Source organism: Mandrillus leucophaeus, unplaced genomic scaffold, assembly GCF_000951045.1.
Source record: "Mandrillus leucophaeus isolate KB7577 unplaced genomic scaffold, Mleu.le_1.0 Scaffold637, whole genome shotgun sequence".
In the NCBI taxonomy this organism is placed as follows: domain Eukaryota; kingdom Metazoa; phylum Chordata; class Mammalia; order Primates; family Cercopithecidae; genus Mandrillus; species Mandrillus leucophaeus.
Genome location: NW_012106886.1, coordinates 2,626,138 through 2,642,136, shown reverse-complemented (window position 1 = coordinate 2,642,136; position 15,999 = coordinate 2,626,138). Strand labels below are relative to the sequence as shown.

At 35.0% G+C, this 15,999-nt stretch overlaps 1 long non-coding RNA gene across 1 annotated transcript in view; it reads right to left on the bottom strand.

Moving 5' to 3' along the window:
- Window positions 1-687: 687 nt before the first annotated feature.
- The window catches only part of LOC105554263, a 169,944-nt gene continuing 154,632 nt past the window's right edge, over window positions 688-15,999 (bottom strand). Inside the window, exons 3-4 of the long non-coding RNA XR_001008299.1 lie at window positions 3,544-3,653; window positions 688-1,041 (exon numbers count right to left, since the gene is read on the bottom strand). This is a non-coding gene — a long non-coding RNA (uncharacterized LOC105554263). The remainder of the gene's footprint in view (window positions 1,042-3,543; window positions 3,654-15,999) is intronic.

The window sequence follows — 15,999 nt, the reverse complement described above, 5'->3', positions numbered from 1 at the left end:
AAGAATGTGACAAGACAGGCATTGCTAAATTCTCTTCAGTTTATTATCATTAGGTCATACTCTTTTCGTCGAATCACATTTCTCCACAACTATTGACTTCTTTCTTCAGACTTAGCATACAAATGCAAAATTTTCTCTGGATTTGGGACTGCATTTCTGAAGGCTCCCACATCATTAAAACTTTGTTAAATAAACACATTATGCATTTTTCTTGTTCACCTGTGTTTTGTTATAGTGGTGTCAGCTGTGACCCTTGCAATGGGTGAGAAAAAGACATTACGTTTTGCCACTACATAATAAGCAAACTAAATATTATCAGCTGGATTTTGTCACTATAATCCTATAAATGGACAAATGGTTATCAGCTAACCATGGTTATCTACTCAGATTTGGGAAAACTTATCTCTTCTAATTTCCACTATTGTGACAGGAGCAATTAATATTTAGATACTCTTTTATTGGTGGTGTTATATTGCAGAATATGAGGGGAAAATAAAGTTCAAATGTATTTATATGCTATACATAAAGGATGTTTTCATTAATTGTACATTCATATGTATTTATAAATAATAACTAATAATAGTAAATAATAATAGGGCATTGGAGGTTAGAAAAGAGTGTGATAACCGTGGAGCGATCTCCAAGTAATTTTTTCGTAAATAATATCACCTGAAGTAAGAGGAATGCTTTGTGTTAAAACCTGAAGCTCTGTGAATGTTTATTGATGATGACAGCATTTCTTATAATTTAGTAATTTGCTTTGTAAATTATGTGCTTTAAAGTATTCTATGAACCAAAAATATCAGCTGTGTATTGTATCACTATTTTTTAAAGTTTTTCCACTTGTTTTCCTTTGGCTTATCATTTTTCCAGGGGCAGAAACTATGACAAATTATCCAATTCCATAAAACCCAAGCTAGTCCACCATCCTCTATTCAGTCGAAGGCACAATTCATCTATAAAGTGTTCTCATTGTATGTTTCATGTGGAGAAAGAAACCAATGTCATAAACATGCTGCAGTTATTTTCTATTTCTTGTTTCTGCAGCAATAAAAGAAGAAAGAGAGTTAAACATTTATTTACTTGTCAAACTGGACAAAATTTTTCAAAAAGAAAAATTATGTACCACCTTAACCACTTTAGCAATTTGAACTTTCTAAGAGGAAAAATTTTAAATAAGATGGATTTCTTGTTAACTACTTTAATTTTTATTCAGTGGGTAACACTTTTCTTCCCCCTAGACATTTATTTCTCTCAAAATTAGGAGTTATTTTAAAACCACTTCACTGTGTTTTTTGAAACCTAGGTTCTCTAGGAGACTGTCTATTCTGTACTTAAAATATACAAATACTGTATATGGTTGGAGGTATTGAAATGAAGAGTATATGCTGTTTAAGTGCTTTTTAGTAAGTTCATGCTAAACTTTTAAGATGCCTTTACAATGAATATGTAAATGGATAATTCACTCGATAAGCCAGAAAAATAAAAGAATTATCTTTTGTTACATTTAGAAGGTATGACATGTTCATTTGAAACAAAATCTACTAATCGCACATTATTTGGAGAATAATGTACTGATTTTATGGTTTTTTTGAGACGGAGGCTCGTTCTGTTGCCCAGGCTGGAGTGCAGTGGCACGATCTCGGTTCACTGCAACCTCTGCCTCCCAGGTTCAAGCAATTCTCCTGCTTCAGCCTCCCAAGTAGCTGGGATTACAGGCGCATGCCATCATGCTCAATTTTTTGTATTTTTAGTAGAGGTGGGGTTTCATCATGTTGGCCAGGCTGGTCTCGAACTCCTGACCTCAGATGATCCGCCTGCCTCGGCCTCCCAAAGTGCTGGAATTACAGGCATGAGCCACCGTGCCTGGCCTATGTACTGATTTTATAGGCAGAACAAAGAACAGGCACATTGTCTCCCTTTAAAGTATTTCATTTTATGATGTGGAGAATAACTACACAAAAAGAAAAAAGAAAATCTGGACATGGGGTACAGTATCTTTCATAGCTAGCAATAGTGATGAGACTTTACAAAAAGGATTCTTCCACTTTAATGAGGCTCCTCGTGCATATAGGAGATATCCTTTTCTGTACAGAACTTGCATTTTCAGATATTTGAGCATTCTATAGAATGTGGGCTACTGCTATTAAATGCCTGGCTTTATTAATGAGATCATTTATTACTCGTTGCCTGTGCCACCTGCAAACCCATCTGTAACTAGGTTCAATATTGTTCTGATTAATTTTTCTTGACTATTTTCCTTTTCTTCTTTCTTTTTCCTGTTTAAACATGGAATGTCTGGAGCCATAGTTGTGGGAGTATCTGAATTCTAAATCAACATTTTCCAAAACATCATTTCCAAATTGACTTCAAGGTTGAATTGGCCATTGGCTGTTTTTTTGTTTTGTTTTGTGAATGTAGAATTTTAAATGCAAAACATCATGTGACAGTTTTCTTCTTTGAGGCCAAAAAAACCAAATCACTAAAATTTTCACAACAATAACGTCAATCTTCTATGTCAGGAGTAGGGAAACTATGGTCTGTGAGCCAAATCAAGATGATCAAGATCACAGCCTACTTCTGTTCTAATAATCTGTGATGTAGCAATATTTTTTGTATTTTATAGGTTTTTTTTTTTTTGAAAAATAAAGAAAAGAGAAGAATATGTAATGGAGACCTTATGGCCCACAGAACCTTAAATACTCACTATCTGGCTCCTTTAGAAAAGTCTGGTAGACACCTGCTGTACTATGAAAGTATTTATACATACAAGCATACAAAGTGTTCCTCTTGTAACTCTAATCTCCAGCTCTTACATTTTTGCCTTGGGCTTGCAGTCTATTAGTTCTCTCTTGTTTTCTAGCCCTCCCTTTTGAGTTCTTATACATAATCACATTCTTCTACAGTATAAATTAAGAGGTCTCTAAAATGACATGTGCCATGGGCACAATAGAGGAGCATGTTGGTGCTTGTGTATGTAATCAAGTGAATTTAAATGAGATTAATACCTGCCCTTCATTTTTCAGTTTTCTGTATTTGTTAACATAATGATCTTTGTGATTTATTTCATTCATTCTAACCTGCAAATATTAATAAACTCTGTGTACAGTAAATAAGATACAGCTCCTGCCCTTATGTGTTTACAGTTTGATGAAGAATACAGAAAGTTAAGTAGGCATTACAATACACTCTCGTAACTACTACGTACTACTATACAACTCTGTAGGTCAGAGTAGGGAAACAAAATCAAACAGTGAGTATTATGGAAGGCATTTAGAAGAACTGCATTTTGCATTCAGCTGGCTATTAACATGCAAATTTCTAGCTTCATGGAGCTTTACATAGAAACATTGCAATTAGTATCCCAATATTTTCAAGAAAAATTAAATAACTTTCTAACAGTTGTAGCCTGTTACTGCTTAGAAAATGAAAAAGAAAAAAAGATGATGGCAGAACATGTATTTTCATGACAGCAAATCTTTAGACCTTTTGAGAAATCCCTTTAACTAGAAAGCAATTGTTCCATTTTAAAGTAAAGCTCACTGGCAGTGTCATTTTGAACTTCAAAGTGATGTCAGTTTCATCTCTTAGGGAGCAAATGGTCAGTCATGCAGGTCTTGTCAGCAGTAACAAGACATTTCAAACTGGGGACCCTGGAAATCAAAAAGTGGAATTTTATTTTATTTTTTCAATAGGTACAACTTCATTAACTTTAAAATTAAAGGTAAACATTTGATCTCAGTTTGCTTACTCTAGCTGTCCAGTTCAGTAGCCATTAGTCACAGAGAGCTACTCGATGTAAATAAATTTAAATTAAATTTAATTTAAAACTCAATTTCTTAATCACAGAAGCCATATTTCAAATGCTCGGTAGCTGGATGTGGCTAGTGGCTACTATATTGAACAATGAAGATAAAGGAAATTTCCAACATCACAGAAAGTTCTATTAGAAAGCACTGACTGTTCCATTGATCACAGGAAAGTCACGTCTATTAAGTTCCCCAAATAGCAGTTGTTTGTCATATACCCATTCAGACAACTTCTTTTTATAATTGCACTTCAAAGAATAAATTTTTGAACTTGAGTCATTGCTTTAGCTAGATATAAACTCTTCCAGAGTTTTATTCTTCAGATAAGATCTACACCTTGCAAAGGCCTTGTAACCCTATTTACTTTTGATTATGTATTCAGACTTTAAAGGTCTTTAGGAAGCTAATGTAAGTATAGAAAAGTGCATGTAGTTCAATAAATAATCTCAAAATGAACATTCTCATGTAACCCTCACTAAAGTCAATAAATAGAACATCACTTATTATCATTTTACTTACTAATTTTTTAAAGAGATTTTAAGTTCTTACCATTTTCTGTAATTAAATTAAAAGTTTCATAGAGTAAATTTGGGTTATTCATGAAATACCCAATTTATAAATTATCAATTTTCACTTTTCTTATTTTTCTCTTTCACAATGCTGATAATTTTAGCCTATTTTTTTAATTACAGTAATTCACTCCTTCCCCTATCCATAGTTTGGTCATGTGGATAGAGTCAAGGAGGAAATAGTCAAAGGCCAAATAATCAAAATTGAAGTAACTATATGCTGTCGTTTGGTGGTTTCACTGTCACTTTTTATTGGCATCCAATATGCTGAAAATCTGAACCACACATCTACTAAATGATATGGCCATCCATATATTTTCTTTATTTCAATTCTACATCTTTGCTATTTAAGAATGCAAAATTTGATCAATATAACTTTCAATTTTGTCATAGTAAAACATATAAAAGCTATATTGTGTGTGATATTTAAAAAGTACATTTCATAGAGTTGACACCTATGACCTAAAGGTTAAAATATCTCTCTCCACTTACTCAATTACATACGTGTTCTACAGTTATAGTTTTGGACTTAGCAAGTCCTCACTTAACAAGGTATTAAAGATATGTCACATAGACGACCTCGTGCAAATTCATTTAGCTTTTTCATGCATCAGTTATGTGTTTTGTTTTGTGCCTTAGGAATGCCAAGCTTTTATGTACCTTGGGAAAATGAAATAATGAGTATCTTTTTTTTTTAAAGGAAAAGCAGAATACTTTTATTTCCTAAGAAATCGTATCTAAAATAAAATTTTACTCAGTAGTTTGAGGAGTAGGCCATCTTAATTATTAAGTGCTTAAAAGCAATGCTAGTATAATAATTTCAACTGAAAACTAATTCCAACTAATTTCCATAGGCATTCATCACAGTTTTACTTACTGTAGACAAAGGAACCTTCAATGAGGATTAATGGACTGTTAGGATGAGCTCTGAGATATTTGAACTCTCTAAAATTGTATCTAAGCTGTGGACGTGTATATATTTGAAATGCCCATACCTTTAGATTAATGTAGATTAATTTAATTATTTTTTGGATTTATCCTTTCTGTTCTATCTGTGCTACCACCGCCCTAATTTAGATTCTCCCTATCTTTTACACGAACTGGTCTATAGGATTATGGCTTGACCCACAAAATACTGTCTCTTATAAAGCCGTTGCAGAGCTCCAGCAGCTGTTGAAAATAAAAAGTGGAGATAAACAGAAGCATTTGCTTTGAGATTTTGTCAATTCTCTCCAGTGATTCAAGTCTGAATTTTTTCACAGGTGAACATGTTTCTCTCTTGTTTACTCCAACTGGCCAAACTCATGACTTGCCACTCTTCACTTTAAAGTCAGAGTGTTCTTGTCTTTGGAATATTCTTTCTTATCCCTTTTTAGGTAACTATTCATACTCTGTAATCTCACTAAGACATTCTCTTCTTGTCTTCAAAAATTCTTCACAGGCTGGAGAGTTGTGTTAATATTTTGTTTGCCTCTCTAATACCTGGGCACATAACTATCATTATAATTACCACAGTATGTGTGTAGCTTTAATGTGTGTGTGTGTGCGCGTGCGTGCGTGTGTGTGTGTGTGTGTGAGAGAGAGAGAGAGAGAGAGAGAGAGACAGAGGTTTCACTTGACAGTGAACTTCTTGAGAGTAGGACCTATGTTACTGATTTTTCTGTCCCTAGTATCAAGCACAAGGTCTGAGACACCAAAGGTGCTCAATAAATTCATGGCAAGTGAATGAATAAATGACTGAAGGAAGCATTTTTAGATCTGCTCATTTATTTAAAAGAATTCATTTCAATTCAAACTTGTTTTCACATACATGCACATTAAAGGCCTGATAGTTCTATTAACATAATTCGATTACCTTGTTAACTTACTTGACACACTTTTTCGTGGTGCAAATGTGAAAATCATACAAATATATCAGGCTGGACTTGGTCACATCAGTATTTGAAGAGCTCAGAAAGATCATCCTTTTACAATTGAGGAATCGGAGGATTAAATTCAGTAGGTAGGCAGGAAGAAGCATGACATGGCACCACCCAGGCTTAGTAGTTCTGTATTCCTTGGGCAAATCTGTTTAACATATTTAATTCTCAAATTTTACATCTTTAAGGTGAAATAATAATGACCAATTAATTTACAGAAAACCGCTTTCACCATTTTGATTTTTTTTTGTAACCTAACTTCCTCCAATGTATCTTTCTGATGTTTGAGAGAGGAAATGGGGAAGAAAAGGGAAGAAGGATAAAAGGAGGAGAAAATGAGAATGTAGACTACAAAAAATTTTTAAGATCTTAGTATTTATTTGAAAATGCAAAAGATCCTGGATAGGTAAACAGTCTTGACAGAATGACCAAACCTGGAGGCATCACACTACTTGACATCAAAATATTCCACAAAGTAAACAAGACAGCATGATACTGGCACAGAAACAGACACCTAGACCAATGGAACATGATAGAGAGCTCAAAAATAAATCCATGCATATACAGATAGTTGATTTTTTATAAAGGTGCCAAGAACACATATTGGGAACAGGACAGTCTCTTTAACAAATGGTGCCAGGAAAATTGGATATCCACATGCAAACTGATGAAACTAGATCCCTACCTACCACCATATACAAAAATCAATTCTAAATGAATTAAGGACCTACATGAAAGACCTCAAACTATGAAACTAGAAGAAAACATAAGGGAAACACTTCATGAAATTGAACTTGGCAAGGATTTTAAAAATAAGACCTCAAAGCACAGGCAACAAAAAGCAAAAATTAAAAATGAGATTACATCAAATTAAAAAGATTCTGCACAGCCAAAGAAACGATCAACAGAATGGAGACAGAATCTACAAAATGGATGAAAGTATTTTCAAAGTATGCAATGACAAGGGGTTAAAATCCAGACTATATAAGGAACTCAAACAAATTAGTACCAAAAAATAATAATAACTTGATTAAAAATGAGCAAAAGACCAAAATAGGCAACTATCAAAACCAGACACACAAATAGCCAACAGATACATTTTAAAAAGCAAAATATCACTAGTTATCAGGGAAATGCGAATCAAACCAGAGAAGATATCACCCCATACTTGTTAGAATGGTTATTATCAAAAGAACAAAAACATAACAAGTACTAGCAAGAATGTGGAGAAAAGGGAACTCTTATGCACTGTTGGTGAGAATGTAAATTAGTACAGCCATTATAGAAAACAATATAAAGATTTTTAAGAAAAATAGAACTGTCATATGATTCAGCAATCTCAGTACTGGGTACATATTCAAAGGAAATGAAATCAGTATGCCAAAGAGATATCTGCACTTCATATTTATTGCAGCACTATTTACAATATCCAAGATATGGATCAATGTAAATGCCCATCTACAGATGAATGAATAAAGAAAATGTGATATATATATGTAGAGAGAGACAGATAGATGTAGATATATCAGACACACACACACACAATAGAATGCTACTCAGCCATAAAACAGAATGTGATCTCTCTCTCTCTCCTCCCTCTCTCTCTGTCTCTCTCTCTCTGTGTCACGCACACACACACACAATGGAATGCTATTCAGGCATAAAATAGAATGAAATTCTGTAATTTGCAACAACATGGATACACCTGGAGAACATTACATTAAGTGAAATAAGTCAGGCATAGAAAGACAAATACTGCATGATCTCAGTCATATGTAGAATCCAAAAAAGTTTATTTCATAGAAATAGAGAGTAGAATACTGGTTACCAGAGGCTGAGGTGAGTAGATGGGAGGGAGGACCTGAAGAGGTTGGTCAACTGTACAAAATTAGGGTTGAACAAAAAGAATAAGTGCTGATGTTTAATTACAGAGTAGGGTGACTATAGCAAATAGCCATATAATGTATATTTCAAGGTAGCTAGAAGAGAAGATTTTTAACGTTATCACCACAAAGAAATGATGAATGTTTAAAGTGATGGATTTGGTGACTATACTGATTTGGTCATTATACAATGTATATATTCACTGAAACATCATACTATAGCCCAGAGACATGTCTAATAATTATGTGCCAGTTATAAATAAAACACAAATTTTTAAAAAGCTAAGAAAAGACTACAAAAATTTGCAAAAATCATATAATATTATATTTATAGTTTTCTATTCCCTGATTTTCACTTTTTAAGTGTGACATTTAGTTATTGCATAGTATTCCTTCACATGGATGCACCATATTTATTTAATAGCTTTTCCATTTTTGTTCAGCAAAGAAGTTTCTGCTTTCACACAACTGCATGTCATGTGGCCTTCAGCATGAATTGTTTCCTGTATTGGGAATCATTTCTTAACTGCCAATTCCCTGGAATGAAAAGTTTCTGAGACATATCTCCAAGACTCTGTATCTATCTGTATTGGCTTCAACAATGTATTGACTACCCTTTCACCAACATAGGAACAATTATTGCATTTTAGAATAGACATCTTTAATGACAATGGAAACTATCTTACCCCTCTTTATACACTAGTTGGACCTTCTTCTTATACTCATGGGAGTTTTTGAGAACTTGAGCATATATTGTTTCCCTCTTGAAGGGGGTCCTGTCAACTGTGGTGGCATTTCTGACATCTGAGAGGGAAACAGCTGTAATTGAAACAATAAAGCTAGTGGCTGAGGCAGATGCTCTTTGGAAATGCCTCATCTTCTTTTAGAACTCGAGTTGTGACAAGCAGGTACAGCAGCCAAGTTTATGTTTATGTGTAAAGTGATATGTGATTATCTTTCCCATACACTCAAAGTCTTGTTTATTTCGACTACATTATACAGATGCTGCTATCTGCAGGGTATAGAGAATATGCTAAGTAATATGTCAACCTCGACACCTCAATAGATAGAACTTATTTGCTCATAATGTTAACATATTGGGCCACATTTTTCCAGAGTGTGAATTACTCCCACACAGGAAATTTCCACCTGAGAAGCATCATTAACTCTTTCATGGTACCAGCAATCTGGTTATCAAATTGCCTCTTTACTGAACTAAAATTCTACATTCAGAAAGGTAAGGAAGAGGTCTGTATTCCTTCTCCTTATTTTTATGTAGGACTATTTCAGTAAAGAATGGCTAAGGGTGTGAATTCTAAGGAAGGATTCCTGGATTCAAATCCTTTCTCCACAAAGTATATAACTCCTCTATTTTTCAGTTTCCTCAGATGTAAATAATACCTACCACATAGGTTTGTTGTGAGAATTAAATAAATGTATACATATTAAGTACTTAGATAGAACTTTAATACTAAATGTAAGCACTCAATATGTGTTAGCCGTTATATTGTTATATGTCCTATTATTGTCACTATTATTTTAATAATCTTCAAGAAAAATTGCACGTCCTACTTCCATGTTGTTGAAACCTGAGTGTCCATGTAACACGTGGTACTCTCTGAGACAATAAATAACTCTGGGAAAATATAGTTAGTGGACTAAAATTAAAGCCATTGTCCATTTAAAAAAATTATAAGTGAGTTGTACAGATAATCACAGTTCACATCATTGTTATTGTGTCCTTCAGTATGAACTCTTAGGAACATAAAGATTTAGGTCTCCATGTCCTGAGGTAGTAAATTGTTTAGGAAGAAAATAGCTACATTGATAGGTTCTGGTTTGCTTATTGGCATTCGGTTTGTGGGTCCAACAGCGGCACAAAGATTTCGAAAATCTGTATTCAAGACCAGCTCTGCCTCTTCGTAGGATGACCTTGGACTGCTCAGTGTCTCTGTTTTTCAGATCTTTATCAATTTTTGTAGGACTTGGTAGTCTCTGAGATGTCTATGAGAGCTAACATCTTACAATTAAGTCCGCAAGGACATTTTTCTTATGCTTTAAAGAATGAGTTCTCCTTTCAGTGCCTCAAGTAGACAAACCTTTATGGTATAATAAATTGACAGTAAAGTTATTCTGATTATACTTGCCATTGCAGAAATAATCCAATGATGTGTTTCAGGTAAGGTATAAATTGTCTGGATAAGACCCCACACCCGACTAAGTTAGATTAAGTTTCTGATATAATAAGCTAATAAACAAAATTATATCAGAAGTGAGCTGGTCACACAGAGAATTGGCAGCTGCAGCCAATACCAGAATAGCTTTGATTGGTCACCTGTTTCTAAAGGGATTACTCAGTAGTGCCCTTGTCTGAGCAAAGCAGTTCTCTCCAGCTTTGAGAAACTCACTTCTTTGTAGAGTCAAACTCTTTTAAATTTAGTGTGTCCCTTTCTGTGACTTTATAATGTTTGATACTACCTTAGTCAGTTTGGGCTGCCATAACAGAATACTAAAGACTGGGAGGCTTTAACAACACAATTTAATTTTCACAGTTTTGGCAGCTGAAAGCCCAAGATCAAGGGGCTATCTTGGTCATGTTCTTGGTAAAGATCCCTTTCCTGTTTACAGAGTGTATCTTCGTACGGTAGAGACAGGGAAAGGGGCAAGCTTTGTGTGTCTCTCCTTTAAAGGGTACTAATTGCATCATGAGGGCTCTACCCACATGACTTAATTACCTGCCAAAGGTGGTGGGAGTCATTACATCAGGGGTTAGTTTTTTAACATATGAACGTGGGAGGTACACGAACACTCAATCCATTGCAGGTACTTCATGGTTCTTAAAATGAACACAATGTCAACAGGTCATATTTTCATCCAGGAGGAAAAGGCCAAACTGTTGCCCAGATGTCGCTGGTAAACAATGCTTCCAGATTTGTAGTGTCCTGGTATGCCTATGTTTACCTTGAGAACCAAGACATGCTGATCTAATGGCAGACCCTTGCATCTCCCCATTCACCACTGCTTATGAGGAAATACCTAAAGCTGTTTTATTTGTATCTGTACCTCTTGTTCAAGATAAAGCAATATTTTGGTGGTCCATTGACACATTGATTACAGTGGAGCCATGTTTGACTCAGAAATTAGGATTTAAAGTCAGTAGTTATGGTGAAAACCATGTCTAGTAAAATTGCCCTTAGAAATCCATTAAGCTGGACATAAAGTGCATTGTAAATAGATTTGTGTATGCAATCTTATGCAGTAAAATAGTATTTAAAAATAGTACAGTAGGCCAGGTGCAGTGGCTCATGCCTATAATCCCAGAACTTTGGGAGGCCAAGGAGGGAGGATCACCTGAGGTCAGGAGTTTGAGCCAGCCTGGCCAACAAGGTGAAACCCATCTCCACTAAAAGTACAAAATTAGCTGGGTGTGGTGGTGCATGCCTGTGATCCTAGCTATTTGGGAGGCTGAGGCAGGAGAATCACTTGAACCTGGGAGGCGGAAGTTGTGCAGTATGGGCAACAAGAGTGAAACTCTGTCTCAAAAAATAAATAAAAAAATAAAAAAAAATAAAGATACTACAGTAGTGCCCTCATATTCTTGGCAGGATACATTCCGAGACCCCAAATGGATGCCTGCAACCATACATTTTACCAGACTGTACATATACTGTACCATGCTTTTTTTTTTTTTACCATGCATGCATACCTTACGATGAATTTCCAAATTAGGCACAGTGAGAGATTAACAACAACAATAATAAAGTAGAAAAATTAGAACAATCTACTGTAATACAAGTTATGTGAACGTGGTCTCTCTCTGTTTCTCTCTTTGTCAAAATATCTTAATATTTTTGGACTGCAGTTGACCACAGGTAAGTGACGCCATGAAAAAGCAAAACCACAATAAGAATGGACTACTGTATTTCTAAACTAGACTTAACACACTGCAAGATGCTCACACGGACAGAGTCTCCCAGAAACATACCCACTGTAGGCGCGGCTACTTCATGTCCCCCTGTTTACTGTTCATGACCCTTTGGTTTATATTCATTTCAGGAAAGGGAAGACAGAGTCACTCAAAACACTAATATTGTTTCTCTTCTTCTCTTTTTGATTCCCCAGATGTCTATATTTGGAATATTGTAAGCTAAATGCACAGTAATATGACTCCTCTATAACTAAGGTTAGCAATATATCCATTGAGGGAAGAGATGAACTAAAAGGCTTCTAAATGATAGGCTGCTGCAGGGAATCAGTTTAAATTACCTTTTGACGAGTCAAAGAACATTTATTAAATATCCATGTTATGGATTGAATGTTTGTGTCTCTCCCCACCATTCATATAGTGGAGCCCTAAACCCTAATGTGATGGGACTTAGAGGTGAGGCCTGAAGGGAATAATTAGGTTTAGATGAGGTAATGAGAGAGGTGTCTTCATAATGGGATTTGTGTCCTTACTAGAAGAGGAGGAGCTTGCTTTCTCTCTTCATGAGCACACCCTAGAAAAGTCATGTGAGGACACAGCCACCGCCAGAGGTAGCCATCTGCAAGCCAGGAAGCAGACACTCACCAGACACACAAGCTGCTGCCACCTTCATCTTGGACTTCAAAGCTTCCAGAACTGTGAGAAATAAATGTCTGTTGTTTAAGCTGCCCATAGTATTTTGTTATAGCAGCCTGAGCTGACTAAAATAACCTACTATCTGTTTGATCTAGATTTTTTAATCCAGGAAAAAAATACCTTGCCTGTCTGCATGCAAATGTAAATGGGATGCATAGTAGAGATGGCATTAGAAATCAGTGAATAAAAAATAGATGGGTAAATAAATAACCTGGAGGCCTTTTGCTATGCATTTAGAACATATAAATAATTCTGTACATTTCAAGTACACAAAAATCAGTTCCATGTAGGTTAATACCTAATTATATAAAGCAAACATTAATTTCTAAAATATAAAATATGTAACTTTTTATACACTCAGAATGGAGAATGGTGTTTTAAATGAAAAATAAAATTACAGAACTTGAATAAAAGGGTTGATAAATTGGTCTACATTAACATTTTAAAATGTCATGTTCTACTGAGACCCTGTCTCTACCAAAAATTTAAAAGTTAGCCAGGAATCGTAGAACACATCTGTAGTCCTGGCTACTCAAAAGACTGAAAAGGGAAGGATTGCTTGAGCCAAGGCGTTTGAGGCTGCAGTGAGCTATGATCACATCACTGCACTCTGTCTGGGTGACAGAGAGAGTCTATCTCTAAAACAAACAAACAAACAAACAAATAAATAAATAAAAGTCCTGGTCAACCAAAAATACTATAAACAAAGGTAGTAAAGTTACTGACTGGGGATAGATATTTGCAACATACATAAACAACCTAGGATCAGTATTTCAAATTTATAAAGGATCCCTACACATTAACAGAGAAAATGACAATAACTAATAGAAACATAGACAAAAAATTCAAGCAGGCAATTTCTAGAAGAGAGCAGATTGGATTGACCAATCAAGAAGTTAACAAGATGCTCAACATTTCTAGAAATTGTTGAAATGTATGTAAAAACATTGAGATAATGTTTTACACCTATCAGACTGCTAAAACATTTTAAATTCTTAAAATAACGTGTTGGCAAATATGCTTAGGAAGGGAAATTCTTAGACCCTATTGTCTGAATAGATTGCTAAAACCAATTTGCAGAGCAATTTTGTAGTATCTAGTAAGTAAAAATATGCATATTTTCAACCTAGCCATTCTATTAACTGTGATTCAAGAAAAACTCACTGGTATGTGAGCAAGGAGATATAAATAGACTTAATTATGGCGTTATTTGTATTTAAAATAATATACAAATATGCTTGTTAGAAGGTATTTCTTTTACTTGTTCTTTCATATACTTATTTATTTATTTGATTTACATAGTCTGCATACTTAATCACTTTAAGACCTCTAATATTATGTCTATTAAGTAGAACCAACAGTTTTCTCCTATTACCAGAGAAAAACATCACTTTACACCAACCCAGTACCTTATAAAACCAGTAGGCAGGCTGCAGGGGGTGGCAGTAGAGGAACAGCCTCTAGCTGATGGCTGGGTATCAGCGGTCACTGCAGGAGAGAAATAAAAGGGCACTTTCAAGCTGGTACAATGGCTCACACCTGTAATCTCAGCTAGTCAGGAGGCTGAGGCAGGAGGATCACTGGAGCTCCGGAGTTTAAAACCAGCCTGGGCAACCTAGTGAGACCTAATCTCTACTAAAAAAAAAAAATTAGCCAGGCGTGGTGTCACCTGTATTCCCAGCTACCTGGGAGGCTGAAGTGGGAAAAGCGCTTGAGCCTGGGAGTTTGAAGCTCCAGTGAGCGGTGATAGTATGCCTGTACTCCAGCCTGGATGACACAGTGAGACCCTGTCTCCCTCCCCCTAAAAATAAAGGAAAGAAATGGGAAAAAGAAAAAGAAAAGGGCACTTTCAGATAGGAAAGACTTTGGCTTTGTGGCATACTCACACAACAGCGCCCAAGAACACAGCTGAAGCAAATTATTTGGAACTACGTGTATCAACTTGGCTAAGTCTCAGATGCAACGTTAAGAGGAAATAAAGCATGTGGCATATCAAATAGAGTAACATTTATTGGGTCCTTATTCTGTGCTGAGCATAATGTAAATGTGGTGTATATATAAAGCTTAAAGAAACAGGCAAAATGTTGTTTTATATCCTTCAGAGAGAAATCATTTTGTAAAAGAATGAAACTATGCATAAGAATGATACACACAAAATTTAGGAGAGTAGGCCCTCAGGAAGGGAAGTTCAGTGGGGGAGAAATGTGATTGATTGTACAGTTCACAGAAAGCTTCAGCTCTATCTGTGAAGATCAAGTTCTTTAAGAAAAATTTGAAGCAAATATGGCAAACTGAAGCTATGTGGTGGGTATATGAATATACATTACTTTTTTCCCTAGATAACTTTTGGTATATTTGGAATATTCCAAATGGTTAGAAAATTTAAATTTGCCATTGCAGTTATTTTTGCAATGTATTAACTTAGCAGTTCTGTGCAATGTATAGCAACAACAGGATAGATATCCTATATTTAATATCTCCAATTACAACAACAGGTTATTGTAAAGTTTCACCTGGAATTCATTTCCATAAACTGTGCAGGAGCCACATAGCTAGGTTCGTGACTTTTATATTGATCAACCTTGCTTTGAATGTAATGCTAGAGGAAACACAATCAGAAAGGCTAAGTAAACTGAGAGGACTCAGATCATTTGTGGATTCACTGCATATTTGCATTTTATATGTTTACAAGAAAAAATAAAAACACTCAAGCTACACAATAGAAGTATTAAGAAATATGCTTAAACCTTCCTGTTCAATAAAAAGTTCTTTAAACAAACTTCATCAAGTTGCACACAGATTATAAAACCAATAAACCTGAAGATACTGTCTTTATTTTCTTGAGTTTATTTAGGACAATTCAAACTGCTTGATACGATTTTCAAGTTTAAATGGATATAAGAAGAATCAATGAAGCATGTGACAAGAAATTTAATACATATCTTTTAAGGATTTCTGTTAATTAATTTTCTGCAGTTCCATTTAGGTATCATTTTAATACTTAGAATGGGACAAAGATTTTTTTCAAATGAGAAAACTTTCAGCTTTTATCAAATATTTATTCATTCAAACAACAGTACCTGCTCTGTGCCAGGCATAGTTCTAAGTGCTGAGGAAGAACAGTGAACAAAACAGACAAGAAAACTCTGCCCTCAAAGAATTTATAATCTAAAGGAAAGAGGAGGAGCTCACTTTCTT